This window comes from Delphinus delphis, chromosome 18 (assembly GCF_949987515.2).
Source record: "Delphinus delphis chromosome 18, mDelDel1.2, whole genome shotgun sequence".
In the NCBI taxonomy this organism is placed as follows: domain Eukaryota; kingdom Metazoa; phylum Chordata; class Mammalia; order Artiodactyla; family Delphinidae; genus Delphinus; species Delphinus delphis.
Window position 1 is genome coordinate 36268249 of NC_082700.1, and position 17878 is coordinate 36286126.

At 35.2% G+C, this 17878-nt stretch overlaps 1 pseudogene; it reads left to right on the forward strand.

The window, feature by feature from the left end:
• The first annotated feature begins 5201 nt into the window (after positions 1-5201).
• On the forward strand, positions 5202-15852 carry LOC132413608 (flotillin-1 pseudogene; annotated as a pseudogene).
• Positions 15853-17878: the final 2026 nt, after the last annotated feature.

Consider the following 17878-nt stretch of genomic DNA (forward strand, 5'->3'; position numbering starts at 1 on the left):
CCCTGGTGCCAAAAAAGATGGGGACTGCTGTGCTAAGCAATCCACAAGGTCAACCTCAGATTCAGCTGAGGGGGATATAGACCCCACCTCTCAATGAAAGGAGTGTCAGTAACAGCAAAAGTAGAACTTATAAGGGGTTGTGAGGGAAGGATGGAGTGGGAGTTTGGGCTTAGCAGATCCAAACTAGTATATATAGGATAGATAAACAACAGGGTCCTACTGTGTAGCACAGGGAAATATATTCAATATCTTGTGATAAACCATAATGGAAAAGAATATGAAAAACAATAAATAAATAAATAAATATATATCTATATCTGAATCACCTTGCTGTACAGCAGAAACTAACACAACATTGTAAATCAACTAACTTCAATAAAATATTTAAAATATTTTTTTAATGTAAAACATGTAAGATGGGAGAGAGAAGAGAGAGGACACTAGAGAATTGTGGAAATCAGTGAAAGTCTAAAACATGGGTAATTGAAATTCAAGAATGTGAGGAGAGAGAATACAGAAAGCCAATATTTGAAATGATAATGAACACACGTTTCCAAAATCTGCTGAAAGATACTAGAAGGGAAAGGCATAGCTGTTTTGGTAGTCTTTACTCCAGCATCAAGGGTACCTGAGGAGTCAATTCTTGATTAAATCTACCTTAAAACATCACCTCAGGGAACTATTAGGAATTTGATTGTATTGGCTCAATGATAAATGAGAATCCAGTCCAGGGCTATGTACTGAATTAGCATCTGTATCTCAATGTCAATGTTGTTTATCAAGTAATGAATAACTGGATATGGTTAGATGCAGCTGCACTAGAAAATGGATGTTATTATGTATCCCTTGAGAATTTTGCACCTAGCTAGTAACATAGCCTTGAGGGAATAATGTGAGCTGCTAAGGAAAATCACTGAAAGGAAACCATGGCTTCTTTGAGCAGACCTCTTCCTCAAGTTATGTTAATCTCTCATAATTACACACATCTAGACTGTAGGATATCTGGACCTTTGGAAATAGTGACTATAGGTCTTAGACTTTAGCTATTCTATGTTGGTTACCTCACTCTCAGAGAATATTGATACTCTTAGCTTTTAGCTAAGTACACTTGATATGGAGAGAAGCCTATTTACTCTCATGAATCTGATTGCCCATCCAAACCTATGACCACTGCTCCTTAAAAAGCAGAATGGGCATTGCAGGTAGATTGTAAATAAAGGGGGGCATAGAAAGTAGAAAATGGCTCTGAGATATTATTTTTTGGTGTTGCCAATCTCTTAAGTGGTAATACATCCACTGACATGGAAGGCAAAGTAAACAAAATCAAACAAAGAGAATGTTGAGACATATTTGAAACTGTGACAAGAAGAATAACATTCCTCCCCCACAAGATGCCTTTTCTATAGTTTCCTATATCTGTGGATATGTTACCTTATATGGCAAAAGCATCTGCAGATTAAGTTAAGAACCTTGAGATTTTCCTGAATTATCTGAGTGGAAATAATGTCATCACAAGGGTTTTTATTAGAGGAAGGCAGGGGGATAAGAATCAGAGAAAGAAATATGATGATATAAGAAGCTGTCAATTGGAGTGAAGTGGCCATGAGCTAAGGAATGCAGGCAGCTTCCAGTGCTAGAAAAGGGAAGTAAATAGATTCTCCCCTAGATCTTCCTGAAGGAATACAGTAAGTCCCCTACATACGAATGAGTTCCATTCCGAGAGCACGTTTGTAAGTTCGTAAGTCCAGCAAAGTTAGCCTAGGTACCCAACTAAAATAATTGGCTAAATAGTACTGTACTGTAATAGGTTTATAATACTTTTCACACAGATAATACATAAAAAACAAATGCAAAAAATAAAGAAAACATTTATAATCTTACAGTGCAGTACCTTGAAAAATACAGTAGTACAGTACAACAACTGGCATACAGGGATTGGCATCGAGTGAGCAGGAGAGAAGAGTTACTGACTGGAGGAGGGAGAGGAGGTGGGAGATAGTAGAGCTGAAGGATCATCAGCAACAGGAGACAGAGGGCAAGCTATCTTTTTGCATGGCTCCACTTTCTCAATTATTTTCACTTTTGTTTCCATCATCACTACTTGGCGCTTCTTAGCAGTATCAGCTATATCACCGCTGCTTTTATGCCTGCTTCCAGACTTCCTGGGCTTGAAATAAAGATACTGTATTACTGTACTCTATACAGTACAGTAAAGTACACAAAAGCACAATGACTTGTACAGGATGCACACACGTGACAAGTACACCAGACATGTGAACTAACTTATGTGGTTGGACATATGAACGCATGTTCACATCTTTGCAAGTTCACAACTTGAACGTTCGTATGTAGGGGACTTACTGTATAGCTCTACTGATATCTTGAATTTGGCCAAATAAGCCCCATTTTGCTTTTCTGACTTCAAAACTGTAAGATAATAAGCATATTTTTAAGACACTAAGTTTTGGTAATTTGTCACAATAGTAACGCAGTTGTGGCTACCAATTACATAAGATGGAATGTGCAGTGATGAGTAATGAGGCAAGACAAATGATATGCCTCTGATTTAACCAGTGGTAGAAGCTATGGTATCAGTAGCCATCACCCCATGCATGGACCTTTATTCAACTCTCCTTTTAAGAGAGCAAGAGACCATACTAGAACCTGGGCCAACCTGCTATTTACTATGAAAACATGGTCTTTAAGGGTATTAATGATGTTTCAGTCATTTAAAAGGAGAATGGTTGCTGCAAAAATAATGATAATGGAAATAAGAATGCTAAATTGAGGGGCAATATATATTTAATCAATAATGAAATAATTAAAAAGGAGGAGATTGATGTGATTGCTACAAAAAGCTAGTGGCACATTATTGCCATCTGGATGGAGAAAAACCAACCCCTGGCAGGCAACACAGCAGCTAAAAGAACCTGCCAAATATGTTCCCTTTATCTCATCTCAGATACGTTTAAATTCAAGCACACTAAAGGAGAAACACACACACACACACACACACACACACACACACACACACACACACACACACACACCACCAAGATATCAGAACAGGGTACTGAAGAAACTTAATCTTTCAATGTGGTAGTAATAGAGGATAAATGATATGATTTGAGGATCAATATAATTTCATTAAATCTCCAACAAGGGCTCCAAGATTGTACACTATAATTAAAGTTAAACAGGCTGGGTAGAGAAGAAAACTTTTTGTGGGAATAGATATTGATACACCATATACTGGAAGACAAGGGGATATGATCAGATGGTTAAAACTGAAACCTGGAATGTAAATTCATACTATGGCAGCCATTACCAATGTTATGGTGAAAATATAGATTATCCTGTACCATGGTGTGGTAACGTCACCAGTACCAGAAGACATAATTGGAATGAATGAGACCATAAATGCAATAAATCATCATTGAATACTTATAGTTGGATATTGGGCAAGTCTAAACTTTGTTTTATTATTGTGCTAAATAAAAACTTTTTGGAATTTTTGAAAGCAGAAATTTTGTATTCAAAGAAGAATAGCAGAAGTAGACATACTAGATTCAAAATATCTCCACTTACAAGAGTTCCCACTGCCCTCTATGAAAACTAGATAGTTCCTGAAAAGTAAATGCTCACTCTTATGACTTGAATTACATAGTTTCTCTAATAGCATCTGCTGCCTGCTATGATGACAAGCTAAATTGTAAAATTGACTGTTAGGATGTTGTAGAGTTGGCTAAGGTTTCCTTTTATGTTCTATCTCAATTTTGAAGAAAGCCAAGCACATATTCCTTTTAATTTTTTTTTCCTTTCTTTTCTTGCTTTGTCCTGTCTGTCCCCCTCTCTCTCTTTCTTTCTTTCTTTCATTACTTTTTTACTTTATCTCTTGATTGATTGATTGATTGATTTTTGGTGGAAACATCGGAGGAGATTATTCACTGCTCATCTCATAGGGTGTCTGAATTTTCCAGTATACTGTTAATGACCTGATGAAATGAGGTATAGACTTGATTGCCATCAAAAGTAAGTTGATTCACTACATTGATTATAATATAACATTACTTTTTTCAGAAAAGATAGCCAAGAAATTTTGGGAAATAGAATAAAGTATATGACTAATTGTTATAACATATGTACAATATGCAGTGGGATACATGACTAATGGTTAATTATACCATCTAAAATACAGGACCAGATCAATTTGTTAAATTATTAGGAATAGCTTGAGCATGGGTCACAGAAGACATTCCATAAACAATACAGTGTACAAACTCTTTTACTTCATTCTTCTAACAATAAAGTGCTACAACACTATAGGAGACTTTTTGGATTTTGGTAGACACATATATATCACATGAGGATCTTATTAACATCTATACAAAAGTTACCAGAAAGAAATCTGAATCTGTGAAAGTTTCAGAGCAAAAAAGGGTTTTTGAGAGACTTGCAGACAATTGCAGTGCAAGCAACACAATTAGGGATATATTATATTAATATACAAATATGTCATTAATGATGATTTTAGGGGGACATATTTTATCCATGAGGTGGTTGTAGCTTGCCTTTTGGAACCAATAGAACCTCAGAGGACTTCATTATCTTGTTGGCGGAATGGTCTAAAACTTATGTTTATTAAACAAAGCAAGATAGTTTTACAATGGAAGCTTCCAAATCTCATCTCCATATTTAAATTGGTAATTTACCACCATTTGACTACAGAAGTTGAAGAATAAGACTTTGAATAGGCAGAATTAAGGAAGTATATGTGGCTTTACAGGAAAACTTAAATCTTGTCCCCAGGAGGTGATATTTGAATATTTAAGAGCATGTGACATGACAAAAGAATTCTTTCTTATGGCCAAGCAAATGAACCCTCCTTAGTTGGATAAATTAAAACAACACTCCAAAGGGAATCCAATCGCAGAAATTACTGTGCAGAATATGTGAGGGGAATTAAATTTGATCATGTAGCTTCTTCCAACCCCAGGAAAGAAAAAAAAAAACTGTTGCTTATTCAGTTGGGGTTTAGAATTCAAAGGTGGATTTCCTACTGATCCTTGGAGGTCGCTATTTAGATATATGAAATGAGAAGGCACAGTGGTTCTTGGGCTATATGTTTGTGGGCTTGGCCACAACTAAAGATGCTGATGCAGTAAAATGCTGTTCAGAAATAATAAAGAAATGATGTAAAGATGAATCAGGAAATAGTTAACAGTAGCCTGAAGTGGCTGCAAATGGATCCTGAGAAAATACAGCTCTACATCAGGTGCTGCTTATCCTCTGATCAAAATAACACCTAACAAAAGAAGTAAGCGTTTAGAACAAAGTATTGTGCCTCAAAGCAATTCATGGGGTTATGTCTTTATATTAATATAGTCATTCCACTGGAGGCAATTGGACAAAAAACAAAACTGTTGTACAGATCTAGGAGATGCCTTATTACCCCCAAGTATCAGTTAAATTGAGAGTTGGATGAGGAAATAAAACACCTGTTAACAGAAATTTAGCTGAAGAGTAGTAGATTATATTCTGCAAAAAAATGGTCTCTGTCTCTCTTTCTTTTTCTATTTTCTGTGCTTCCATTTGGACACTTTCAATTGACTTATCTTACAATTCACTCTGTCTCTCTCTTTATTTTTTGCTGTATATAGTCTACTATTAAATTCATTTTAGAATTCTGGATTTTGTATGTTCTAGAACATCTAGATTTTTAAAAATTCACTTTATAGTTTCCTGTTAAATTCTCTATGCATTTTTCCATTTTTCATATTTTTATATATTCTAGAACTTATTAATCAGAATTATTCTAGGTCCTTGTTAGGTAACCTCAATACTTGAATCATCTGTGGGTATAATTCTATTTTTTTTGTCTTTCATTTCCAGTCAAATGGTCCATGTTGTTTCTGTATCTTTTCAGATACTGTTATCTTCCTTTGGAAATTATTAACATTTCCTTCTTTTAGGAAAGTAGAGTGGTTACTAGTCTCATTAATTATGGGTTGTCTTGAATTGAGTCTGGATTGCAATCCTTATAAATCTAGGTTTACCTTTGATTTGTCTTTGGGTTTCCAGGGTTTTCAACTATAATCCTCTTATATTTTGTGGACCATTGCTCTAGTGGTTTTTTTAACTCTAGTATATGCCTAATGAAGCTTTCAAAAATATCCTGTTTGCTTGTCAGTGACATTTTGCTAATGATTTTAGTCATGATTTCAAGCAACTTTAGGCTTTAGCAAATGTATTAAGAGAGAAGTAGTTATGTCTTTGAAATCCCCATCTTCACCAGAAATTCTTGTGGCATCTTTGTCCAGTCACAGTACTATTCTCTGGGCTATGATCTGGATCTTCAACCTCCTGCTTTAATCAGAATTAGGAAATTCTCTTAGAGTAGAAGCAGCTATAGCACCCAGGTCACTATTCCAAGATTTCTCCTGCTCTATGCCTTTGCACCTCTCATTTTGATCTGCACTGTTAGCTTTCTGTCTCCTTCAAACAGGTAAGATGTGTATTTTGTTGGCTTTTCTAGTTATTTTAGGTAGAAGCACTGATTGGCTTTCAGAAACTTTATTTCACGAAACTGGGAAATATTTCAAAGCATAGTTTATTAGACTTTTTTCATGTAGAGGAAATTAGAAGTCATTAGAATCTCTTATTAGAGCTCAATAGCATACTTATGTATAAAATAAATATGTAACAACATAAACTGTATAGGTTATAGATACACATGTTAAATTGAAAAAAAAAATAGGAAAAAAGTGGACACAGAAATCTTATTTTCCCATTAAATCATTCTTGTAAAAAAATGTGTCTTTCACTGAGTCTAAAAGCATCCACATACTGAAAGCATATGTTTAAATTTTTGAACAACCTGGCTGCCCAGCCAAGCATTAGATGGTTATTAATGACGCAATGCATGGTGCATAATAAAAGTAAACAACTGAGGTGGGCTTTTTTGTGCATGTACTTTGGGTTTTGTTTTTTAGTTTTTTTCTGTAGTTTTTTTTTTTTTTCTGATGAAAATATGTAACAGCAAAGTGTTTAGATTTAAAAAAAAACCTGAGTTGCTGCTATTCAAAGAATGGCAATAAATTTTTTATCTTATGTGATTGTAAATATAGATTTCCCTAATAATAATATATATTATACACATTATTTCAATTAGAAAACATTATTCACAGGAATATTTTACCTAAAAGTCTTATTAAATATAAAGGTTTATATTCTAATTATCTTAATTCTAGCATTTGATTCTTAATAAGAGATAATGATATATTCTTATTTTTTCTTATTTATTTCAAATATCATTGTCTCTAATGCATTTTATTTTTAGTTTCTCACTGTGTAAAACATAAGAACAATATTGAAATACATTCTAAATTATTTTTTCTAAGGTAGCCATATTGTATTATTATTACTTATTATCATTAATATTATAGTTATTCCTTTTTGACCACCAAGAAAGGAGGCAAATCAAACAATGAGTAATGAAAATACCTTCCCACTTGATCCAATCTAATCAACCACTAGACCAAATGTCCAGCTTTTCTTGGAAGTAAATCATATTAGATTAAAATTGAAACACATTGCTGTGTTGTAATACCCTGGTCCTTAATTAAATTCACAGCATCTTCCTTGCAACAGGAAAAGTTTAATCCATGTGTTCTGACTGAAAGTGGGGCATACAAAAGTCCCAGTGTGGGCTATTATCTGATCCATTATGATGGCAGGTTTTTTGTTAAAAGTTGATTTGTAGGCTAATTTGGAAATTCTTAAGTGAATTATTTCAGCATGTTATCAAAAAGTGGCCTTGGGCTATTCCAAATTATGATAGCATAATTATTATCATAGGGAGATAAATTTTGTTTGCCTGAATTCTGTTCCTGGCTATCTTTGTGGGTACTTATTCAGATTAGCGTCATCTCTGTGTTAGCAAATAGCACATGTGGCTATTTTACGTGTCACTAAAAAGGCAAAATAATACTTATTAAATGGTCAGGTTATTTAATCTATAGACATTCATATAACAGAGACCAGAGAAATCATAATACAGTAATACACTTTAAATTTCTTGATTTAAATAAATGCCCTTAAGGGCTTTCATCATTTTAATTAATTACCAAAAATTGTTCCATTAGTAAATATATATATAGGAAAGTCAATTACATATTACATCTTAGTATTTCATTCTAGACTTGTAGAACTTACTCATGGTTTTTGTCTGTTTGTTTTAGTAATATAGGCCACTTCAGCAGATACTGTAATATATATATATATATATATATATATATATATATATATAAATTATGTATTTCTGATATAGTTAGTGGATAAAAATATTGCATAGAAAATGTATCTGTTGACATCTCATCACTTATTGTTCCAAGGAAAAATTTCTAAACCTCAAAAATAATTATGAACAAGAGAACAATATTTTATATTAATTACTTCTGAAGTACTATTTCTAAGATATATAGTGTAGCCTCTACATATGAGATCAATAAACTTAAAAGAATACTCTTTCTTTCTCATTGACTAATTTCATGTACTTTTTGACTTCTGTGTTCTAGTTCAGAGTAGTTCACTCCCACATTTTTATCAAGTTGTGTTACTTATGTACAAAAGCTCATTGTAGTTATCAATTAATGACCTATCCTGGCCCCTTCAAATCTACTATTATACATTGTCAGAAATTATAGCTTTTCTCTGTACAAGATGAGTGCAGAGAGGAGGAACAGGAGGCTCTTCATTCTGGAATGTGTGGTTATTTTATATCAAGGTGAAGAGAGAAAATGAAGGGTTGATCATGTTATTGGGGAAGGTTTTTCTCATACACTAAATTGAAATAAAGAAGACTAAAAATGTGGCTGTTTATCTATCACACAGAATGTCCAAAATATAATAACATAATTGAACACCCCAAAAGAAGTATAAAGAGTATTCAGTTCACTAAATTAAACAGTAATATGCTGAACTATCATACAAAAATCACCTTGACTGAATTAAAAAGAAAAACATATGAATGGAAAAATTTGAAATCAGTTAAATTAAGTTGTTTCAGTTTCAGGGTAATAGAAAAACTAAGAAACATGTTTAAAGGGGGATTTATTCACTGGAACACAGACCTTTTAATGAGAAGAATAAGATTTTAAATTTTTTATTGTAATAAGAACAACCATTTTTTTGTGAATTCTGTAAGACTTATCAGTGTGGTTAGCTACACCCTGAAGGACATTCATGATGATCAGATATTTGCACTCCTCAGTGAAAACTCGAACAACTCAAGTCCAGAAAGATGCTCAGATTGAGGAAGGGAGGTGAAGAGATACTGGGGTCCAAAGGCCAAACCAGGCAGAAAAATGTGTCTGCTCAGTATTTGCGTGAGATTGAGATGGCCAAGTTGCAGAGGGACAACTAGCTGAAGAAGGCCAAGTATGACATCTAGGTCAACACCCTCTGAGCACAGGGTGACCTGGCCAATCAGCTTCAGGTGGCCTAGACTAAGCTGCAGCTGGAGGAACAGGAGGCACAGGTGCAGGTGATGGAGCATCCCAGCAGGGGGCAATGCAGGAGCAGGAAATGGCCTTGCTAGAGCTAGAGATTCGAGTTCAGAATATATTTGTGTGGGTTTTTTTCTCCCCATTTAAGTGCTTTATTGATTCCCTTATATTGTTTTTAATTCATGATGTATTTTTGTAACAAGAGGCCTATACACTGAAAACAAGGTAGGAAGCAGGGAAGAAATCAATATCAGAAGATGCCTTCTAGAATCTTAGTTAAAGTCTTTGAATGAAAAAGTAAACTTCCAGTTAGCTCAAATAGGATAAAAGAAATTGACCTGGTGAAGCTAATTCAAATGATGACAGAACACAAATAAGAAACGAAATGTTGGCCAAATAGGGGAGAAAAAGGAACCTTTGTACACACTTGGTAGGAATGTAAATTGGTGCAGCCACTGTGGAAAAGAGTATGGAGGTTTCTTAAAAAACTAAAAATAGAACTACCGTATGATCCTGCAATTCCACTCCTGGGTATATATCCAAAAAAACCAAAAATACTATTTCAAAAAGATACATGCACCTCAGTGTTCATAGCAGCATTACTTACAATAGCCAAAAATATGGAAGCAAGCTAAGTGTCCATCAAGAGATAAATAAAGAAGATGTGGTGAGGGAGACTTTCAAGACGATGGAGAAGTAAGATGTGGAGATCACCTTCCTCCCCACAAATACATCAGAAATACATCTACATGTGGAACAACACCTACAGAACACCTACAAAGATTCCTACACAGGATAAATCCAAGGAGAAACATGCCAAGACACATACTAATCAAACTATAAAAATTAAATACAAAGAAAAAATATTAAAAGCAGCAAGGAAAAGACAACAAATAACATACAAGGGACTCCTCATAAGGTTAACAGCTGATCTTTCAGCAGAAACACTGCAAGCCAGAAAGGAGTGTCAGGAAATAATTAAAGTGATGAAAGGGAAAAATCAAGATTACACTACCCAGCAAGGATCTCATTCAGATTCAATGGAGAAATTAAAACCTTTACAGACAAAGAAAAGCTAAGAGAATTCAGCACCACCAAACCAGCTTTACAGCAAATGCTAAAGGAACTTCTCTAGGCAGGAAACACAAGAGAAGGAAAATATGTACAATAACAAACCCAAAACAATTAAGAAAACTGTAAGAGGAACATACATATTGATAACTACCTTAAATGTAAATGGATTAAATGTTCCAGCCAAAAGACATAGACTGTCTGAATGGATGCAAAAACAAGAGCTGTATATATGCTGTCTACTAGAGACCCACTTCAGACCTAGGGACACATACAGACTGAAAATGAGGGGATGAAAAAGATATTCCATGAAAATGGAAATTAAAAGAAAGCTGGAGAAGCATTCTCATATCAGACAAAATAGACTTTAAAATAAAGACTATTACAAGAGACAAAGAAGGACACTACATAATGATCAAGGGATCAATACAAGAAGATATAACACCCATATTTATGCACCCAATTTAGGAGCACCTCAATACATAAGGCAAATGCTTACAGCCATAAAAGGGGAAATTGACAGTAACACAATCATAGTAGGGGATTTTAACATCCCAGTTTCACCATTGGAAAGATCATCCAAAACGAAAATAAATAAGGAAACACAAGCTTTAAATTATACATTAAACAAAATGGACTTAATTGATGTTTATATGACACGCAATCCAAAAACAACAGAATAAACTTTCTTCTCAAGTGCCCATGGAACATTCTCCAGGATAGATCATGTTTTGGGTCACAAGTCAAGCCTTGGTAAATTTAAGAAAACTGAAATCATATCAAGTATCTTTTCTGACCATGATGCTATGAGACTAGATATTATTTACAGGAAAAAATCTGTCAAAAATATAAACATATGGAAGCTCAACAATACACTACTAAATAACCAAGAGATCACTGCAAAAATCAAAGAGGAAATCAAAAAATACCTAGAAACAAATGACAATGAAAACACAATGATGAAAAGCCTATGGGATGCAGCAAAAGAGGTTCTATGAAGGAAGTTTATAGCAACACAATGCTACCTCAAGAAACAGGAAATACCTGAAATAAACAACCTACCTTTACACCAAAAACAATTAGAGAAAAAAGAACAAAAAATCCTCAAAGTTAGCAGAAGGAAAGAAATCATAAAAATCAGATCAGAGATAAATGAAAAAGAAATGAGGAAAACAATAGCAATTATAAATAAAACTAAAAGCTGGATCTTTGAGAAGATAAACAAAATTGATAAACCATTAGCCAGACTCATCAAGAAAAAAAGAGAGAAGACTCAAATCAATAGAATTAGAATGAAAAAGAAAAACTAACAACTGACACTGCAGAAATACAAAGGATCATGAGAGATTACTACAAACAACTATATGCAAATAAATTGTACAACTTGGAAGAAACGGACAAATTCGTAGAAAAGCAAAACCTTCTGAGACTGAACCAGGAAGAAACAGAAAATATAACTAGACCAATCACAAGCACCAAAATTGAAACTGTGATAAAAATCTTCCAACAAACAGCCCAGACCAGATGGCTTCACAGGTGAACTCTATCAAACATTTAGAGAAGAGCCAACACCTATACTTTTCAAACTGTTCCAAAATATAGCAGAGGGAGGAACACATCCAAACTCATTCTATGAGGCTGCCATCACCCTGATACCAAAACCAGACACAGGTGTCACAAGGAAAGAAAACTATAGGCCAATATCATTGATGAACATAGATGTAAAAATCCTCAACAAATTACTAGCAAACATTATCCAACAACACATTAAAAGGATCATGCAACATGGTCAAGTGGAGTTTAACTCAGGAATGCAAGGATTCTTCAATATAGGCAAAACAATCAATGTGATACACCATATTAATAAATTGAAGGAGAAAAACCATATCATCATCTTAATAGATGAAGAAAAATCTTTCGACAAAATTCAACACCCTTTTATGATAAAAACCCTTCAGAAAGCAGGTGTAGAGGGAACTTACCTCAACATAATAAAGGCCACATGTGACAAGCCCACAGCCGACATCATTCTCAGTGGTGAAAAACTGAAACCATTTCTCTAAGATCATGAACAAGAGAAGGTTGTCAACTCTCACCACAATTATTCAACATAGTTTTGGAAGTTTTAGTCAGAGTAATCAAAGAAGAAAAAGAAATAAGAGGAATCCAAATCAGAAAAGAAGAAGTAAAGCTGTCATGGTTTGTAGATGACATGATACTATACATAGAGAATCCTAAATATGTTACCAGAAAACTACTAGAGCTAATCAATGAATTTGGAAATGTAGCAGGATACAAAATTAATGCACAGAAATCTCTGGCATTCCTATACACTAATGATGAAAAATCTGAAAGTGAAATTAAGGAAACACTCCCATTTACCACTGCAACAGAAAGAATAAAATATCTAGGAATAATATTACCTAAGGAGAAAAATGACCTGTATGCAGAAAACTATAAGGCATTGATGAAAGAAATTAAATATGATACAAATAGATGGATAGATATACCATGTTCTTGGATGGGAAAAATCAACATAGTGAAAATCACTATACTACCCAAAGCAATCTACAGATTCAATTCAATCCCTATCAAACTACCAATGGCATTTTTCACAGTAGAACAAAAACTTTCACATTTATATGGAAACACAAAAGACCCCAAATAGTCAAAACAATCTTGAAAAAAGAAAAATGGAGCTGGAGGAATCAGGCTCCCAGACTTCAGATTATACTACAAAGCTGCAGTAATCAAGACAGTATGGTACTGGCACAAAAACAGAAATATAGATCAATGGAACAGGATAGAGAGCCCAGATATAAACCCACACATGTATGGTCACCTTATTTTTGATAAAGGGGGTAAGAATATACAATGGCTAAAAGATAGTCTCTTCATTAAGTGGTGCTGGGAAAACTGGACAGCTACCTGTAAAAGAATGAAATTACAACACTCTCTAACACCATACACCAAAATAAAGTCAAAATGGATTAAAGACCTAAATGTAAGACCAGACACTATAAAACTCTTAGAGGAAAACATAGGAAGAACACTCTTTCACATAAATCACAGCAAGATCCTTTTTGACCCACCTCCTAGAGAAATGGAAATACAAACAAAAATAAACAAATGGGGCCTAATGAAACATAAAAGCTTTTGCACAGCAAAGGAAACTATAAACAAGATGAAAAGACAACCCTCAGAATTGGAGAAAATATTTGCAAATGAAGCAACTGACAAAGGATTCATCTCCAAAATGTACAAGCAGCTCATGGAGCAGCTCAATATCAAAAAAAACAAACAACTGAATCCAAAAATGGGCAGGAGACCTAAATAGACACTTCTCCACAGAAGATATACAGATTGCCAACAAACACATGAAAGGATGTTCAACATCACTTATCATTAGAGAAATGCAAATCAAAAATACAACGAGGTATCACCACACATCAGTCAGAATGGCCATCATAAAAAAATCTACAGACAATAAATGCTGGAGAGGCGATGGAGAAAAGGGAACATTCTTGCACTGTTGGTGGGAATGTAAATTGATACAGCCACTAGGGAGAACAGTATGGAGGTTCCTTAAAAAAACTAAAAATAGAACTACCATATGACCCAGCAATCCCACTACTGGGCATATTTCAAAACCATAATTAAAAAAGTCATCTACCACAATGTTCACTGCAGTTGTATTTACAATAGCCAGGACATGGAAGCAACCTATGTGTCCATTGACAGATCAATGGATAAAGAAGATGTGGCACATATATACAATGGAATATTACTCAGCCATAAAAAGAAATGAAATTGAGTTATTTGTAGTGAGGTGGATGGACCTAGAGACTGTCATACAGAGTGAAGAAAGTCAGAAAGAGAAAAACAAACACAGTATGCTAACACATATGTATGGAATCTATAAAAAAGAAAAAAAAGTTCTGAAGAACCTAGGGGCTGGACAGGAATAAAGACACAGAGGTAGAGAATGGACTTGAGGACACGGGGAGGGGGAAGGGTAAGCTGAGACAAAGTGAGAGTTGCATGGACATATATACACTACGATATGTAAAATAGATAGCTAGTGGGAAACAGCCACATAGCACAGGGAGATCAGCTTGGTGCTTTGTGACCACCTAGCGGGGTGGGATAAGGAGGGTGGGAGGGAGTTGTAAGAGGGAGGAGATATGGGGATATATGTATATGTATAGCTGATTCACTTTGTTATAAAGCAGAAACTAATACAGCGTTGTAAAGCTATTATACTCCAATAAAGATATTAAAAAATAAATCAATAAATTTCAGCCCCATTAAAAAAAAGATATGGTATATATACACAAACACACATACACACATGCACACCCATAGACACTCACGCACACAATGGAATACTACTCAGCCATAAAAAGAATAAAATGTTGCCATTTGCAACATCAGGGATGGACTTGAAGGGCATTATGTTAAGTGAAATAAGTCAGACAGAGAAAGGCAAATACTGTATGATATCAATTATTTGAGGAATCTAAAAATTACAACAAACTAGTGTCTATAACAAAAAAGAAGCAGACATATATAGAGAGAACAAACTAGTGGTTACCAGTGAGGAGAGAGAAGAGGGCAGGGGCAGGATAGGGGTAGGTGAGTAATAGGTACAAATTATTATGTGTAAAATGAGCTGCAAGTATGTATTGTACAACACAGGGAATATAGCCAATATTTTATAGTAACTATAAATGGAGTATAACCTTTAAAAATCATGAATCACTATATTGTATGCCTGTGACTTATATAATATTGTACATTAACCATACGTCAATAAATAAAGAAATTAACACTAATAAAAGAAGAAGACAATGGGAACCCAGTGCTGCAAGCCTGAAGCACCTAGTCAATACAGATAATTCCCAGCTGATAACACAGAGAGAGGCAGAAGATGTTTCTGTATGGATGCATGAGGAGACCGAGGCCTTTGCCCTAGAGGCCAGAGTCCCAGGCCAAATCTAAGCAGGTGGCCAAGCAAGCAGTAACTTTCCAGCTGTACCAGGAGGCTGCTCAGCTGATGCTGCTAGAGAATGTGCCACAGGTGGCAGGAAGGACCAGTGGTCCTTTGGCATCAGCCAATAAGGTCATGCTGGCATCCCGTGGAAGTGGACCCATGGGAGTGGCCAGAATGACCTGTGAAGTACTGGACATCCTGAGACACTGCCCTGAGAGTGTGGAGAGCCTCACAGGTGTCAGCAGCTCCCAGGTAGACCACCAGCACTTGCAAACAGCCTGAGGCCTCAAATTTCACTGATGCCTAGAGTCATGGCTCAAGTTCCCTGAATGATCCCCTATTGCATGCACTTCAACTGGCCGCTCTGAACATGTTCCTTGACAGCTGTTGTTCCACCCTCATCTCTCCTTGCCAAATTGTCTGTTCTTTGCCTCAGAGGGGAAGAGTTTCTCGCCTTCCCAACTCTACACTGTCAAGACTTCCAGTCCCCTGCGGGCCCCATGCCAACCTTCTGATTACCCCACCCCACCTCAACTCATTTAACTTTACATTTCCAGTCAAATTAGACTCTGAGCCTGTTGTCTAGAATTATTTGCTGACTTAGGTTAAAGGGTTTCCTGAAGGTTCTCAATTTCACTTACTAAATAAATTGCTCTTAATAAGTTTAAAGAAAAAAGTTTGGTTCATTTTTTGCAACTAATAGAGTGATATGTAGTCTCCATTCAGTAACATACAATAAGGAAACACTTTTCTTTATGATGCTCTAAATGATACAAATGTGCTATTTTAGAGGGAAAAACCCTCCCTTCCATCTAATTTTGGAAGTCTTGGTGTGAGATGGGGTCTAATTTTTCTAGTAAAGAGTTGAAGATGAACATTTAATTTTTCTCCTTGTCCTGGTGTTAAGGTCACAGACAAATGAAGATGCTAACTAAGAATTTAAGTCTCCACTAAATAACTTGAAAGCAAAAGGGCAGTTTAGAACTCACCTATAGAACCATATTTCCAAAATCTGCAGCAAGAGTGACCAGTGGTGGCAGCAATTGTATCCAGCAGCAGCAATGACTAGCAAGAAAAAAATGAGATTTATTTTCTTTTGGTAGTGTTGTTGATGGTAGTGTGTATTTGTGTTTCTTACCTAAATGTGGTTATCAGATAAAATACAGGATGCACAGTTAAATTTGAATTTAAGGTAAACCTCAAGTTCTATTTTTAATAAGTATACTCTGAATTTTACATGGGGCTACTTCTACTACTTCTTTGTTGTTGCTATTATTTAACTGAATTTCCAATTTAACTGGGCACCCTGTATTTTAATTTGATAAATTTGTAATCTATCCAGTAGCCTTATATTGAATGTGTTTTCACCTTGAGTTAGCAGATTCTTTGTTGCCAAGAGCTTTGATTTTATAAAAGTCAGTACCATGAAGAGGGGAGCTAAAGATAATATGTACTAGTTTGTTAATTTTAATTAGAGATAGTGATAAGATTAGAGAGGAACCTAATACATGCTACATTTAGAAGATGTCAACACTTGCTAAGCATGTACAAAACACTTATTTAAATTATAACATTGTTTGATATTGGAATATAAGAATTGCATTTAGGAACTGAGCAAGTAATCTTCAAACGTTGAAGTGTGTTGGACACTTTGGGTCTTGAGTATAAGTAAGTTTGCACATGTGGCAAGTTTTGTACCAAGGAGACTTATCTAAATAAGAGAAAAGAGAGCAATATGGCATTGATAAGAAAGGGTCTCTTTCCTGAAGCTAGATGTTAAATTTGACTACTAAGCAAATAATCTAGAGCCTAGCAGATTTAGAAAGTTGATTTCTCTGTACCAAGGTAATGCTCATAGGAGCAGAGAGGAAGGCCAGAGGCTGAAGAGAATTATATGGAGTTTAAAAGAATACTGATCTCTCAAATATCATCTCCATATTTTCCTTTAAGCAATTCTACCTGACAATAGATGCAATACCTCCACTTGTGAGGATGCAGCTGCAATGGAACCTGACAACAAAGTGTAGATTAACTAAACAATGCTGTCTTGATGTCCCCTTAGGCAAATGGAAAGTGAAGGTAAAGAATGCATATGGTATCCCTCCCACCCTCCTTATCCCACCCCTCTAGATGGTCGCAAAGCACCGAGCTGATCTCCTTGTGCTATACAGCTGCTTCCCACTAGCTGTCTATCTTACATTTGGTAGTATATATATACATGTCAATGTTACTCTCTCACTTCATCCCAGCTTACCCTTCCCCCTCCCTGTGTCCTCAAGTCCATTCTCTATGTCTGTATTTTTATTAC